Source organism: Panthera onca, chromosome C1 (assembly GCF_046562875.1).
Source record: "Panthera onca isolate mPanOnc1 chromosome C1, mPanOnc1 haplotype 2, whole genome shotgun sequence".
Taxonomy (NCBI): domain Eukaryota; kingdom Metazoa; phylum Chordata; class Mammalia; order Carnivora; family Felidae; genus Panthera; species Panthera onca.
The window spans coordinates 187,320,903-187,337,707 of record NC_138346.1 but is presented as its reverse complement, the minus strand read 5'-3'; the positions used below and the strand labels follow the sequence as shown (position 1 = coordinate 187,337,707).

Below are 16,805 nucleotides of genomic sequence, written 5' to 3'. Positions count from 1 at the left end.
ATGGCTCCCCTCCCCGCACCCTCCCCAGTACCTCCTAATCCCTTTCTCTGGCTTGTACTCCTGGCCTCCTATGTTACACAGTGTTTGCCACACAGTTCTCTGTACCCCCTGACTTGGTTTCGACTCATGCAGTATGGCCTGTGCTGTGGTGTTTTGAGGCTTGTGGCCAAAGGGCTCGCATTGGGCGTCACCAGCAGGTGCACATTCTCTTCTTGGATGTTGCCCGAAGTATCACACAGTGACCATATGTAGTTTTCCTTTTGGTTCTGTTTGTCTGATGGCTGGCTGAGTTCGGTGCAGGAAACACTGGGTAGTCTGGTCCTGATTCCTGGTGAATGCGACTTCCCTAAAATAGTTTTGTTTTTACAAACATTGACTGGCTACCAGTGTAGAATTCACTCGAGAGTCGAGTCAGTCTCTGGGTCTCAGGTTAAAATGAGTGGGAAGAGGCAAGTGGCATTGACCTACTATTATTGTATTGAGACCTTGATAGCAGAACCATTCCTATGAAGTAATTCATTTATTTCTTACATGGCCCAAACTCCTGAAGCAGTTTCAAGCCAACTAAAAAAAATTTTTTTTAATGTTTATTTAGTTTTGGGAGAGAGAGAGAGCAACAGAGTGTGAGGAGGGGAGGGGCAGAGAGAGAGGAAGACACAGAATCTGAAGCAGGCTCCAGGCTCCGAGCTGTCAGCACAGAGCCTGATGCAGGGCCCAAATTTGTGAACCGTAAGATCATGACCTAAGCCAAAGTCGACACCCAACCGACTGAGCCACCCAGGCGCCCCTCAAGCCAATTTTTAAAATGTAGTGTTACCTCTTAACTTCTTGTTTTACGTGGAATGTTTCAGTGCCTCTTAAACGGTTAGCTTATAATTTTCACTAATTACTTTGTCTTTCCAGAGTTTATTTAAATTTCTCTGTCCCAACTTATTTTTTAAAACAAGAAGACTACCCAGAATCAAGTGTTTGCATCAGTGCAGTGCAAAATTCTGTAGTCAAAAGCATTCTCTATATCCATCATGGATAGATTTCATCTGTATCCATAAAATAGAAATATGTTCAAGGAATGGTGGTCTCCTTTTCTGTTGAGAACTCTTGACCTGTAGACAACATAACTAAGAATTAGATAATATTTTCCTAGAGAAGTTGAGAAGGACATTAACTTTATGGAAGACCTATCATATGCCAGGTGTTAGGCTACACAACTTATTAATTATATTAAATTATATGAAGTTAAATTAAATTAAAATAAATTTACTTCTCACTGTAACCATGTGGAGATGCTGTTATCCCTGTTTTCCAGCTGAGCAAACAAGGACTTAATTAAATGTTACACAGCTAATTGTTAGAACCGGAACTGAATCCTGGTTTGTCTTTAAAACCCATGTTCCTTATTTTATTGAAAAGTATAATAAATACTAAGACTAAGGATAGGATTGAATTCTGTATTCTAATTGGTAAAAAGAGAGGAGAGGGACTCAGAGAAGAAATAGCAGAGAGTGTCAGGACGGAGGCGGAGAAGAAAGAAGGAAGGGAAGTAAGGGGAAGGGAAAGAAAGGAAGTTCTCCAAACGAGCGAGCAGTTTATTGGCTTGGAGGTGGCAGGGTGCTGTGTGTTCACGAGCCAGCGCTGTAGGCTTCAGTAGTTTATTAATAGCTGTCTGCTTTCCTTGGAGTGAATTATCAGCTGACTAACCACTATTTGCATCTTTTTGTTCTTCTGACACTCAGGCCTTTTAGATACTTGACTTTGAATAGGTCGTTTTAGACCGTCTTACTGTAGCATATTGTTTTCTGTACTGTAACATCAGAGAGCAGGGTAATATGACCAACTCTGATGGCTGACCAAGGCAGAGAAGTGTCTTTTACTCAAGAAACAAAAGTCAGTTTATTGAGCCTCCTATAGGAGATGGCCATTGTGCAGTGAAATTTACTGCTGCTGCTAATAATAATAAAACGAAAATAGTAATTTACTGAGTGTCTATGTGCTGTGATGGGAACTTTGTATTCATAATGTATTTGAACCTCATAGTTTATTAAGATTTTTTTTTGTGGGGGCTCCTGGCTGGCTGAGTCAGTTAAGTGTCTGACTCTCAATTTTGGCTCAGGTCACGATCTCACGGTTTGTGAGATTGAGCCCTATGTCGAGCCTGCTCTCTCCCTCTCTCTGCCCCTTCCCTGGTCGCATGCTGTCTCTCTCAAAATAAACAAACATTAAAAGTTTTTTTTAATTAAATTTATTATTATTATTTTTTTAATGCTTATTTTTGAGAGAAAATGAGCAGGGGAGGGGCAGAGAGACAGGGGGACAGAGTTTCTGAAGAAGGCTCTGTGCTGACAGCAGACAGCCTGATGCGGGGCTCCAGTTTGTGAACCATCAGATCGTGACCCGAGCCAAAGTCGGACACTTAACCGACTCAGCCATCCAGGCACACTGATTTCTTTTGTTTAGAGACAGGGAGAGAGCACGAGCGGGGCAGAGGGGCTGAGGGAGAGAGAGAGAGAGAGACGGAGAGACAGAGACAGAGAGAGAGAGAGAGAGAGAGAAAGAGAGAGACAATCTTAAGCAGGCTTCATGCTCAGTGTGGTGCCTGATGTGGGGCTCAATCCTGTGACCTGAGCCAAAATCAAGAGTCAGACGCTGAACTGACTGAGCCACCCAAGTGCCCCTGGTCCTCATAGTTTAGATTGATTATTATTATCCTCTCTTACAGATGCAGGAGCTGAGGCTTCAAAGAGGCTCAATAAGAGTTTGTATGTCTTTCATCCGGGGGGGTATTTCCAAGTTTGAACAATAAATGTCTTTAGCATTATTCTTCCTTAATTTTTACACTTTTTTATGACTTACCAAGGTTATCTATTGGAATTCCTTCATGGTGGTGGGGGGAATCTAGAGATTTTTATTATTGTGCATTCAGTAAGCAGTATATTCCTATTTTGGCCCATGTACTATTCTGTGTAAAGTGGATATAAGATGAACGTAGACCTTCATGGTCTCAGCCTATTGACACAATAACAGCTCTATTTTTAAAAAATAGTTTATTTATTTTTGAAAGAGAGCGCGCAAGCAGGGGAGGGGCGGAGAGAGAGAGGGAGACAGAGAATCTGAAGCAGGCTCTATGCTGACAGCAGTGAGCCCAATGCAGGCCTCGAACCCATGAACTGTGAGATGAGCTGAAGTCGGACGCTCAACTGACTTAGCCACCCAGGTGCCCCTTATATGTTGTGTTCTAAAAGAGATGTGTGTATGAAATGCCATGTTAGGGCATAGAATCCCTTCTAGACAGAAAATCTTATGATTTCATCAGTCCCAAGACATTGTGGCAAGGTGCACACTGCTTTGTTTTGAGCAGCTTAGAGCCGTGTGTGGCCAAGGCTTGGTCAACTTGCCAGGACCTGGGTCAAGTGCTTAACCTGAAAGGCTTTAAGTATAAGATTGGTCTCATTATCAACTTGTTTTTAAAAGTTCTGTAGCTTGCAGTTTTTGGTTTCTTATGTTAAGGAGCTTGGAAGTTACCGCTCTGTCCTCACAACACCTAAAAACCTGAGCAGACAGAAAAACCAGTAATTCTTTTTGGATCCATAAGAGAGGGGAGGACACAGGGCAGACTGCTGCCTCTGAGATTGGAGAGACAGGTGAATACAGGGAGTGGCATGCAAAAACTGTCACAGGAAGCAGTGCCAGAATAGGAAAACCTGAATTATAATAGATGAATTGCTGGAGGCTCTGGACAAGTCCGAGAATCAAAAACTCTAGGAGGAGCCAGTCACAGGGGGCCCCCACAGTATTGTGAGATTTATTTCCAGGGGCTCAGCCAGATTCTCACAGGAGATATTGGGGAAAGGTCTTCCCATGCATCTGGCACATGAGAAGAAAGGAACCGTTTTGAAATATGCCAGGACAGTTTTTTCTTCTTAATAAGACCTGCCCTCAAGGGAAACTAGTTAACCAGAGCCCAGCCTGTTGGAGTAGTATCAGAACCTAACTGATCTGGGGAAAGGGAAGTATCCAGCTCCAGTCATCTCTAGCCTTCCACGTGGGAGAAAGGAAATATCCAGTTCCATCCTTGAGGGCAAAGAATTCCCCATGGAAGGGATACAGATGGGAAATGATGAAAAGACATCGTACATCATCAGGGATATACAAACTAAAACAACGTTGAGATACCACTATGTACCTATTAGAATGGTCAAAGTCCTAGAACACTGACAACATCAAATGCTGGCGAGGATGTGGAGCAACAGGAACCCTCATTCATTGCTGGTGGGAACACAAGATGGTACAGACACTTTGGAAGACAGTTTGGCAGTTTCTTATAATACTAAACATATTCTTACTCTGTGATCTAGCAGTCACATTCCTTGGTATTTACCCAAAGGAGTTGGTTGTTTTTTTGTCCACAAAAAACCCTGCACACAGATGTTTATAGCAGCTATATTCATCATAATGGCCAAAAGTTGGAAGCAACCAAGATGTCCTTTAATAGTTGAATGGAGAAACTGTGGTAGATCCAGACAATGGAATATTGTCAATCGCTAAACGTAAGTGAACTATCAAGTCAGGAATAGACATGGGGGAGCCTTAAATGCATATTTCTAAGTGAAGGAAGCCAATCTGAAAATGCTACACACTGTATGATTCCAACTATATGACATTCTGGAAAAGGCAAAACTATGGCGATAATAAAAAGATTAGTGGTTGCCGAGGTTGGAAGTGGGGAGAGGTAGGTATAAGCAGGGCATAGAGGATTTTTCGGGTGGTGAATCTATAAGATATCATAATGATGAATATGTTTTTGTACTTTTGTCCAAACACAGAGGCTGTGCAACACCAGGCATAAACCCTTATGTAAACTATGGACTTTAGGTAATTATGATGTATCAGGATAGGTTCATCAGTTTTAAAAGTGTACCACTCTGGTGAGGGATATTGATAATGGGGGAGGATATACATGTGTGGGGGCAGGAGGTATAATAGGAAATATTTGTACTTTCCCTTGAATTTTCTGTGAACCTAACTGCTCTAAAAAAATACTCTTAGTAAAGTACTGTAGAATTATCATATTTTATGTATGTGTGTGCATGTTTATACACACACACATGTAAGATGATAAAAATATATATGTACATATGTTTAACTTAATGAACAAATGAACACAGTCTTGGAGTGAGTTAGATGTACTTCAGTTTCTTCATCTCCAAAATGGAGACAAAATACTGACATTTCTCTTGGCTCTGATGCTTTATTCAGGTCAGGTCTTATAGGAGAGTTGGGTTGTTGCCTCTTATCGGTAGACCTGATTCCCGTGCTCCCTTTCATGGAAACTTTACATATTTTATTATTTTAATTTTTATCTATATGTATTTCATAAGTTAAAGTGGATATTTTGGAGGAGTAGGATTAATTTCTTATGGGACCTTTAAAAATTCATGTTACCATATTTATCAATATTGCAATTCCCTCTGTGTTCTTGCCTATATTTTACAAAAGATCATAACGGGAGAGATCATAAAATATGCATTATTGATCTGATTACTATGGAGAATACCATCTGGCAAGTAAGTTGGAGTTTTGATCTGATGTTGGGAGAAGGGTAGATTAAGTTTAGCTTAATAGACATAGGAAATTATGTTCACTCTTAGTTTTCCATCTTAAAAACGAAATGGAGGCTGGTATTTCTAGCCTGTGGCTTAGGGTAACACTCTGCTTCTTATGATAATGGCATAACTGGTATCAAGCTAGCCGTCTCTCTATAAATAGTTACAGAGCTGGACAGTATAAATGAAGCAACTCTTGCCAAGCAGTGGACAGGAAGCAGTATAAAATTTCAGTGCCTAAGAAAAGGAAAACTTATGAGGTGAGCTCTGCAGTTCTCTTTGTGGGGGCAATTTCCCAGCCCTGCCCACAGAGCTGGAATCTCAACAGACCATAGTGCCTCCACTTGACTGAGGAGGCAGAGATCAGGGTGTAGGGCAGCTGAAGTAGTTGGAGTCCGTGAGGCAGGTCATCACTGAGTAGGGAATTTTTGAGAGACACAAGCCGGGCTGGGGGAGGAATTCCTAGGAGTCGGTAGCTGTGGACTGGGCTATGTATGTGCAGGGCAAAACCACCTGAATTTAACTATGTAGGTAACAGCTGTACAGGACAGGAGTAGAGGTCAAGCAGTCTGTGGGTGGCTGAAGAGTCAGGGACTTTGAAGTTGCAGCCCTACCAGAGTGGAGAAATCTCATTAGAACTTTACTACCCCTGGCATCCAGATGCCAGAAAGTTCATGCCTTAAGAATAAAGATCTCACTCCAGAGTAAGACTCACCCTAACAAGACCTAAAACCAAGCCCCAACCAAGGCTGGGTCCTGTCAAGTTAGAGAAGAGTCAAAAATACCATGGACTTTCCTCAGATCCACACTAAACATAGCGTCGAATCCTGCCTCCACAAATTCAAGGTGGTCAGGCAGTAATTGAACTGCCTGATAAAATAGAAATCGGCACGCTTCAGAGGAAGATAGCAGTATTCATAGTTTCTGCATGCAACATCCAGAGTGGTCAGTGTTCAATAAAAAGTTAGTAGACATACAAACAGACAGGAAGGAAATAGTGACCCATATTAAAGAAAAAACAAAGCCTGTAGATGAGAGAACTCACATAGCAAAATAGCTATTACAAATAATTTATTTTATTTTATTAAACATTTCTTTGTTTATTTTTGAGAGAGAGAGAGAGACAGAGACAGAGACAGAGCACAAGCAGGGGAGACACAGAGAGAGAGAGGGAGACACAGAATCTGAAACAGGCTCTAAGCTCTGAGCTGCCAGCACAGAGCCCGACATAGGGCTTGAACTCACAAGCTGTGAGATCATGACCTGAGCCGAAGTTGGACACTCAACCGACTGAGCCACCCCGTTGCCCCTATTTTATTTTTTTAAATAAATGCTGTTCTTTTTTTTTTTTTTTAAGCTTATTTATTTTGAGAGAGTGTGAATGCATGTGGGGGAGGGGCAGAGAGTGTGAGCGAGATAGAGAGTATTCTAAGCAGGCTCTGTACCATCAGTGCAGAACCCAGTGTGGGGCTTGAACCCACAAACTGCAAGATCATGACCTGAGCCAAAGTCTGGCACTTAACTGACTGAGCCACCCAACTGCTCCTATTACAAATAATTTAAAGGATTAAAGAAAAATACAGTGAACAATAAGTAGTCTCAGCAGAGAAATCAAAACTATAAAAAAACCAAAAACAAATTCTAGTACTAAAAAGTATAGGAACAGAAAATGAAGATTGCACTTCACAGTAGGTTGAATATAACAGAAGTCAGTGAAGTTGAAGGGAGTGCAATAGAAATTATCCAGTCTGAAACACAGAAAGAAAAAAAATATTGAGGAAAAATGAACTGAGCCTCAGGGACCTGTGGGGCAGTATAAAATTGTCTAATATATATGAGTGTTGGACAGAAAAAAATGTTAAGAAATAACGGCTGAAAGCTTCCTAAATTTGGTGAAAAACGTTGACTTACAGATCTAAGAAGTTCAGCAAACTCTAAAAAGGATAAATATTGGGAAAGTTTAGACATATGATAGTTAAACGTCTGAAATCTAAAGTGAAAATCTTGAAGACAAAGAAAAAGAAACATTGTCTATGGGAGTAGGAAACCCCACTGACCTTTCACCAGAAGCAGTAGAGTTCACACAATGAAAGATCTTCAAAGTGCTGAAAGAGAAATACCAAACACCTGTCATCCCAGAATCCTTTATCTGTTGGAAATATCCTTCAAAAATGAGGATGAAATGAAGACATTTTTTTCAGATAACAGTTAAGAGAGTTTGTTGCTAGCAAAGCTGCATTAACAGAAAAAACACTAAAGAATATCCTTCAGGCCAACAGGACGTGAGAGCAGATGGACATTTGGATCAACAGGGAAAAGCGAAGGTTGCTGGAAATGGTAAATAAGGGGCAAATATAAAAGACTCATTCCTTTTTTTCTCATCGTTTGCTTAAAAGACAACTAATTGCTTACAGCAAAAATAATAACCCTGTAGAATGAGGCTTAGAATTTATGTAAAGGTAAGATATGACAAAACTTGCACAAGAAATGGGGAGAGGGGAGATAAGTGGAACCTTACCTGTCGTAAAGTTATTACATTTGTGAAAAGAAGAAGTGGGAAGTAGGAATGTTGTGTATAAAGTGAGGAAAGAGTAAAGTAAGAGGTAGGAAATGTCAGACGTGAAGAGGTATTATATTGGCTCTAAATAGACTCTGATAAGTTAAGGATGTGTATTCCTTAGCAGAACTCCTTGGTAGAACAACTACTAGGAAAAAAAAATAACACAAAGAGGTATATTTATCTGAGAGGCCAATGAAGAAATAAAAAGCACTAAAAAATAGTTAACCGCCCCCAAAAGCAGGAAAACAGCAATATAAGAGCAAAAAAACCGGAGAGAGAAATGGAAAACAAATTTAAGACAGTTGACTTAATCCTGACTGTGTTAACAATTACATTTCAATGGGAATGGATTAAAACTCCAGCTAAAGGCAGAAATTGTCAGAATGGTTAACAAAGCAGGATGTATGTCCTGATATAGGAGACCTGTATTTTAAATCTGTTTTTTAGTGTTTATTTATTTTTGACACACACACACACACACACACACACACACACACACACACACACAGAGTGTGAGCTAGAGGGGCAGAGAGAGAGGGAGACAAAATCAAGCAGGCTCCAGGCTCTGAGCTGTCAGCACAGAGCCCGATGCGGGGCTCGAACCCACGAATCGCGAGATCATGACCTGAGCCGAAGTCAGATGCTTAACCAACCAAGCCACCCAGGCACCCCTAAGAGACCTGTATTTTAAATTTAAAAACAGGTTCAAAGTAAAAACAGGGTCAAAGATATGGAAAATATATCTTATATAAATAATAAGCATAGGAAAGTTGGCATAACTATTAATTTCAGTCATTATACCTTATGACAAAAAATATGACAAGAGATTACAGAGGGTTATTACATAATGATAAAAGGAGCAGTTTGTCAAGAAGACATACATAAATATGTATGTACCTAATAATCAGAGAGTGTTAAACTTCATTAAGCAAAAACTGGTTAAAACTAAGGGAGAAAGGGACAAATCCACAATCATGTTCAAATATATTAATACCCCTCTCTCAATAATTAATAAAACAAGTCAAAAATCTGTAAGGATATAGAAGACCTAAGCAACTCTATGAACTACCTTTTCCTAATTGACATTTATAGAACATTTTACCCAATGGCAGAATACACATTCGTTCCAAGTGTACAGAGAATGTTCATTGAGATTTTTGTGCTATTGAGGACATGATAGATGAAGTTAATATGTAGATAATATACTGGGAGGAGAAAATTTCAGTATTTGTCAATGATACTGGAATTAAAATAAAATTAAAAAAAAATTTGCTAGGTTTGATATTTAGAATATACAAGGAATTCCTGCAAACGAAGAAGAAAAAGGCAGCAATCCCAGTAGAAAATGGGCAAAGAATTAGAACGAGTTTACAGAATAAGAAACCCATAAGGTTAAGCGTAGGAATAGATATTCAAACTCATGAGCTATAACAAATATTAAAATTAAAACAAGATATCTCCTTATACCTTAGACTGACAAAAGAAATGTTAGAAAGCTGGATAATCCAAGTGTTGGCAGGAATGTGAGAATATAGTAACCTGTATTCTTTGTCAGTGGGAAGTAGACTGGTAAAGCCATTCTGGAACACATTCTTGTAATAACTAACTGAAGTATACATACATCCTTTAGCTCAGCAAATCTGCCATATATATATGTATGTGTGTGAATGTATGTGTGTGTGTGTGTATATATATGTATATGTGTGTGTGTGTGTGTGTGTGTGTGTATATATATATATATATATATTCATTCATTCCATGGCACTTACCAGAGACATACATTATTTGTGTGCTCAGGGAGTTGGAGGATGAATGTATTTCCATCCTAGGGGTGGGGGTGAGTAGGCAAAAAGTAGGGTATTTATATCATGAAATGATTTCCAGCTGTTAGAAGTAACAGATCCAATATACACAAAACAACATGGATGGAACTTTAAACACATAATTAAAAAAAAATTTTTTTAACGTTTATTTATTTTTGAGACAGAGAGGGACAGAGCATGAACAGGGGAGGGGCAGAGAGAGAGCGAGACACAGAATCTGAAACAGGCTCCAGGCTCTGAGCTGTCAGCACAGAGCCCGACGCGGGGCTCGAACTCACGGACCACGAGATCATGACCTGAGCCAAAGTCGGACACTTAACCGACCGAGCCACCCAGGTGCCCCAAAATACATAATTTAAGTCAAAAGTGAAACAGAATAACACAGTGCCACTTTTGTGAATTAAAAGAACAGGAATACAAAGATTTCTTAGGAAACAAAAAACATGAGCCATAAAATTAAAAAGTGATAAATTAACTTGACCCAAACTAAAAATGTTTGTCCTCTGCAGCCAATTAAGCCGACTGTGCTCTTTCCCCGTGGGGCCCAGTGTGCATTGGCTGTGAACAGCAGCCTCCTTGGTAGGTATGCAGCCTGTTGGTTGTATGGGTTGCCCTAAGGGACCTTGGAGACAGTTTTCTTCTGGTGGACGTTGAGGTTTGGCCTCACGCTTTCTCCAGTCTAGGCTCCAGACAGGTATGCGGGGTGCCTTTGGAAAGCCCCAGGGCACAGTGGCCAGGGTCCACATTGGCCAAGTCATCATGTCCATCCGTACCAAGTTGCAGAACAAGGAGCATGTGATTGAGGCCCTACCTAGGGCCAAGTTCAAGTTCCCTGGCCGCCAGAAGATCCACATTTCCAAGAAGTGGGGCTTTACTAAGTTTAATGTGGACGAATTTGAAGACATGGTGGCTGAAAAGCGGCTCATCCACAGATGGCTGTGGGGTCAAATACACCCCTAATCGTGGCCTCTTGGACAAATGGAGGGCTCTGCACTCATGAGAACCTCAGCACTGCCCTTCCCCATTCATGCCCACCAATAAATCCTGCTTCCTGTCAAAAAAAAAAATGTCTTTTAAAAAACACCAAGAAAATGAAAAGACAAGCCATAGAATGGGGAAGAATATTCAGTGCTTGTATATATAACATTCAGTTAAAAATATTTAGTACATGCATATGTTTGTATCTAAAATATATAAAAAATTCTTATAATTTAATAAGAGGGTAAACAGCTTAACCAAAAATGGGTAAAATATTTGAAGAGACACTTTACAAAAGATGTACGAATGGTAATAAGCACATGAAAAGATGCTCAACATTGTTACTCATCATAGAAATACAAATTAAAACCATAGTGAGATAACATTACATATCAACTAGAATGACTTAAGTTTTGATAAAAGATAACAAAGTGGTAGCAAGAATATGAAGTAAATGGAACTCTTATATTGCTGTTGTGAATGTAAAATGGTGCAACTCCTTTGAAAACCAGTTTGGCAATCTCTTAAAAAGCTGGGGCGCCTGGGTGGCTCAGTCGGTTAAGCGTCCGACTTCAGCTCAGGTCACGATCTCGTGGTCCGCGGGTTCGAGCCCCGCGTTGGGCTCTGGGCTGATGGCTCAGAGCCTGGAGCCTGCTTCCAATTCTGTGTTTCCCTCTCTCTCTGCCCCTCCCCCGTTCATGCTGTGTCTCTCTGTCTGAAAAATAAATAAACGTTAAAAAAAAAATTAAAAAAAAAAAAAGTTATACATACACCTGCCAAATGGCAGTCATTCCACTCGTAAGTATTTACCTAAGAAAAAGTAAAAGCATATGACCAAATAAGACCTGTACATGAATGCTCACAGCAGCTTTATTCCCAGGAGCTCCAAACTGGAAACCAACCCAAATGTCTATCAACAGGTGAATGGATGAACAAAATGTGACATATTCACACAGTGAAGTACCATTTAACAATGAAAAGGAAAAAAGTTGATACGTTCAGCATCGTGGATGAATGTTAAGCTCATGAATGAGTATATATTAATATTATTAAGTACATATTAAGTACATACTAATATTAATATTAGTACACATTAATATTAATTGATATTAGTATAATAGTATATTATGACTACATATTATATGTTCCATTTATATAAAATACAAGCTAATTATTAATAATTAAAAGCAGATTGTTAGTTACCTTGGATGAAACATGAAGGGAGAAATGGATTGCAAACGGGCACAGGAATTTTTTGAGATAGAAATGCCCTGTGTCTTGATAATGGCAGTGGTTTTGTGAATGTATATAACTGTCAATACTCTTCAAATTGTATACATTAAATTGAAGCAGTTTATTGTATGTAAATTACTCCTGGATAAAGTTGATAAGAAAGAGTAAATGCATATCAAACATACATATATTAAAAGAACATAAGCAAATGTATCCATTAAACAATAGAATGGTTGCCTCTGTAGGAGGAAGAAATGGGAGAAAAACGGGAATAAAATTTATGACTTGATTTATACTATTTTCCATAGGGTTCTTTGCAATTCCCTCAATGTGGTTGGGTAATCGTTTCTGTATGCAGGTACATTCTGTGATAGTTAGGAGACTAGCCTATCTGAATGCAGGAAAGACCCTCTAGGGAGCAGAATAGCCAGCATGTAGGCTAAAATCCACATAACATTGCTGCGTAAGAAATGAAAGAATATTGAAATAAAGATACACCGTGTTCATGGAGCAGAAGGCATGATCTTAAGATACTGAATCTCCCCAATTTGTTTTAGGATTCAACACATTTCCACTAAAAATCCCAGAAGGTGTGGTGGGTTCTTTTAAAAATTCACTTTTTTGCTAGAAATTGCTGACTCTAAAGTTAATATGAAAATACAGAGAATTTAAAATTGTCAAAATAGTTTTGGTAGGGCATGTGACTCTTCTTGATCATGGGGTCGTGAGTTCAAGCCCCAGGTTGGGCACAGAGCTTACTTATAATGGCTAAAATTAACAACTCAAGAAACAACAGATGTATGTTGGCAAGGGTGCAGAGAAAGGGGAGCCCTTTTGGACTGTTGGTGGGAATGCAAACTGGTGCAGCCACTCTGGAAAACAGTATGGAGGTTCCTCAAAAAATTAAAAATAGAACTACCCTGGAGTGCCTGGGTGGCTCAGTCAGTTAAGCGTCTGATTTTGGTTCAGGTCATGATCTTGTGGTTCGTGAGTTTGAGCCCCACATCGGGCTCTCTGCTGACAGCTCAGAGCCTAGAGCCTGCTTCAGGTTCTGTGTCTCCCTTTCTTTCTGTCCCTCCCCCACTCACACTCTGACTCTCTCTCTCTCTCTCTCTCTCTCTCTCAAAAATACATAAACATTAAGAAAACATTTTTTTTAGTAATAAAAAAAAAGAACTACCCTATGGCCCAGCAATTGCACTACTAGGTATTTACCCAAAGGGTATAAAAATGCTGATTCGAAGGGACATATGCACCCCAATATTTATAGCAGTGCTATCAACAATAGCCAAATTATGGAAAGAACCCAAATGTCCATTGACTGATGAATAGATAAAGAAGATGTAGTATGTGTATGTGTGTGTGTGTGTGTGTGTGTGTGTGTGTGTATACACACACACAATATATATACACACACACATATGTAGTATGTGTGTATGTGTGTGTATATATACACATATGTAGTATGTGTGTATGTGTGTGTATATATACACATATGTAGTATGTGTGTATGTGTGTGTATACACACACACACACACACACACATGCACAATGGAATATTACTCCGTGATCAAAAAGAATGAAGTCTTATCATTTGCAACAGTGTGGATGGAATTAGAGCGTATTAGTGAAATAAATCAGAGAAAGACAAATATCTGATTTCACTCATGTGGAACTTAAAATAGATGAACATAAGGGAAAGGGAAGGAAATACACATACATTGACTGTGTTCCTTATGCTGTGCCTTTTATTCCTATGATTTACTTATTTAATAGCCAGTTGATTTTTGATAAAGATACCAAGGCAATTCAATAGGAAAAAAATACAATCTTTTTGATAAATGGTAGCAAACAAATCTTGACTCATGTTTCTCACCGTATACAAGATTAATTTGATATGTATCATATATCTAAATGGAAGTGCTAAAACTATAAACAAAATATAGGGCAGAATCTTGGTAACCTTGAATTTGCTAAAGATAGGAGGGTAAAAAAAAAAGCATGAAAACATTAATAAATGGGGCTGCATCAAAGGTAAAAAATTTTGCTCTTCAAAAAACATTGTTAACAAAAATTTTAAGGCAAGCCATGGACTGGGAGAAAATTTGCAAACCATAAATACAATAAATAACTTGTATTTTGAATACATCAAAGTGGGCAGAGATGTAAATAGACACTTTACCAAAGTAGATATGCAGATGGCATGTGAGCACATGAAAAGATACTAATCATGATTAGTCCTTAGGAGAAAATAGAAGTTAAAACCATAAGAAAGTATTACTCTAAACTCTTTAGAATGGCTAATATGAAAAAGATAGATTACATCAGGTGTTGTCCAGAATGAGACAGCTGTTAACACTTCTGCACTGCAAGTGGTCATGGAAAATGGTACAACCACTTGGAAAAGCAATTTGGCAGTTCTTAAAAACATTAAACATTCACCTAACATACCTAGCTATTCCTCTTCAAGAGGGATGAAAGTGTATGTTCATGCAAAGACTTGTACGTGTGCATTCATCATAGCTTTGTTTGTAATAGCTCCAAACTAGAAACAACTCAAAGATCCATCAGTAGGTAAATGAATACATTGTGGTACATCTACACAATGGAATGCTACTCAGCATTAAAAAGGAATGAACTTAGAAGAGTGAACCGTTTTTTCCCAGTTTTATGAGATATAATTGGCACACAGCATTCTATTGGTTTTAGGTGTCCAGCACGATGATTTGATATACGTATGTGTTGTGAAATAACTACCACAACAAATTTATGTAACGTCTGTCATCTCATGTGAGTACAAAAGAGGAATGAACTGTTCATACACAAATAACATGGATGAATCTCACAGTAATTGCGCTGAGAGAAGCCAGACACAAATGAGTACGTAAAATATGATTCTATTTATAAAAGGCAAACTTACTTATAGTGACAAGAAGCAGGTCAGGGGTAGCTTGGGAATGGAGTAGGGTGAGGGGTGGGATTAAAGGAGCCTGAGGAAACTTGTGGGGTTGATATCTTTCTTATCATAGTTGTGGTGATGGTTTCACAGATATATGTCAAAATTCAAGTTGTACACTTTATATATAGACAGTTTATTGTATGTTAATTTAGACCTCAGGAATACTGTGTTTTTTTAATTTTTAAAATTTTTATTTATTTTTGAGAGAGACAGAGCACAAACAGGGGAGGGACAGAGAGAGAGGGAGACACAGTTCAAAACAGGTTCCAGGCTGTGAGCTGTCAGCACAGAACCTGATGCAGGACTTGAACACATGAACTGTGAGGTCGTGACCTGAGCCGAAGTCAGACGCTTAACCGACCGAGCCACCCAGGCGCCCCAATACTGTTTTTAAAAATAGCCAGAGATGGGGCGCCTGGGTGGCTGAGTGGGTTTAAGTGTCCAACTTCGGCTCAGGTCATGATTTCATGGTTCGTGAGTTTGAGCCCTGCGTCGAGCTCTCTGCTCTCAGCATAGAGCCTACTTCGGATCCCGTTTCCCTCTCTCTGCCCCTCCTCCACTTGTTCTCTCCCCCAAAAATAAATAAATATTTTAAAAAAATAGCCAGAGGAAAAGGAGCGATTGCCTTCCAAAGAACAACAGTTAGACTGACAATTGACTTCTCAAGAGCAGCAGTAAAAGCCAGAGACAGTGAACTATTTTATTTTGTGTAAAGAAAACACCTGTCAACCTAGAACCCTGCATATGTATGTTTCAAGAATGACACAAACGCGGAAGAAAGTTCATACTAACAGATACTCAGTAAAGGCACTTACAAAGCATAAACCTCAGAAAAAAGAAAATGATTCCAGAAGAAAGACGCAGGAAGGAATGGTAAGCAAAGAGAATGGTAAATGTCAGGATATCTAAGCAAACATTGATGCTGTTGCCCAATATTTGGTATTATAGAAACAAAGGGAGAGAACTATACTACTAGTCAGTAATAGCATATCAATTGAGAGAGGTTAAGAGTTAAAGTATTCTTACGTTGTTTGGTAGGAGGGTTCAATATATTGATAAATTTAGAATTCTAAGTTTTACGTGCAGGTGAGTTTTCTCGCTTAACTGCTACATGAATAGAGTGTGTAAAGTGCGTGACTCCAGAACTAACAGAAGAAAAAAATGTAGCGAGGAAAAGAAAAAAGAAGGCAGGATGTCAAACAAATGTTTGAAAGAACAGGCCAACACTTATACATGAAACAAAAAGTTGAACGTATTGGTCATTTGAGCAAGAACTGTGCTTGTAAGACATAGTTTCTTAGAACAAAACAGAGAGCCCTCTTTCCTAGCAGTGGTTTTCAGAGTTTTGTCAAGAGCGTTTTCATGTTAATAATAAGATACTGGTTGCCCATTGCAGCGGGTTGCCATTTACATTGATGTTGCAAAGTGATGGTGGGTACAACCGCTCACACCTCAGCACGGAGCAAAGCAGGGTACCAAACTGAACTAACAGTCATTGTACTTTTCACTGCCCCACACACTGAGGGGAAAAAAAAAGCCAGTTTCATTTAAGAATGTTTAAAATTTTTTTATTAAAAATTTTTTTATTAAAAATTGTTTAATGTTCATTTATTCTTTGAGAGAGAGAGAGAGCACGAGCAGGGGAGGGACAG

At 39.2% G+C, this 16,805-nt stretch overlaps 1 protein-coding gene and 1 non-coding gene across 5 annotated transcripts in view; both read left to right on the top strand.

Annotated features, from left to right (window-relative positions):
- Nucleotides 1-16,805, top strand: part of ST3GAL3 (ST3 beta-galactoside alpha-2,3-sialyltransferase 3) — a 201,004-nt gene that overhangs the window by 27,104 nt on the left and 157,095 nt on the right. The window lies entirely within an intron of this gene.
- LOC132674078 (small nucleolar RNA SNORA70) lies at nucleotides 10,487-10,618 on the top strand. The gene has a single exon (XR_009608389.1). It is a non-coding gene; the product is annotated as a small nucleolar RNA SNORA70 (small nucleolar RNA).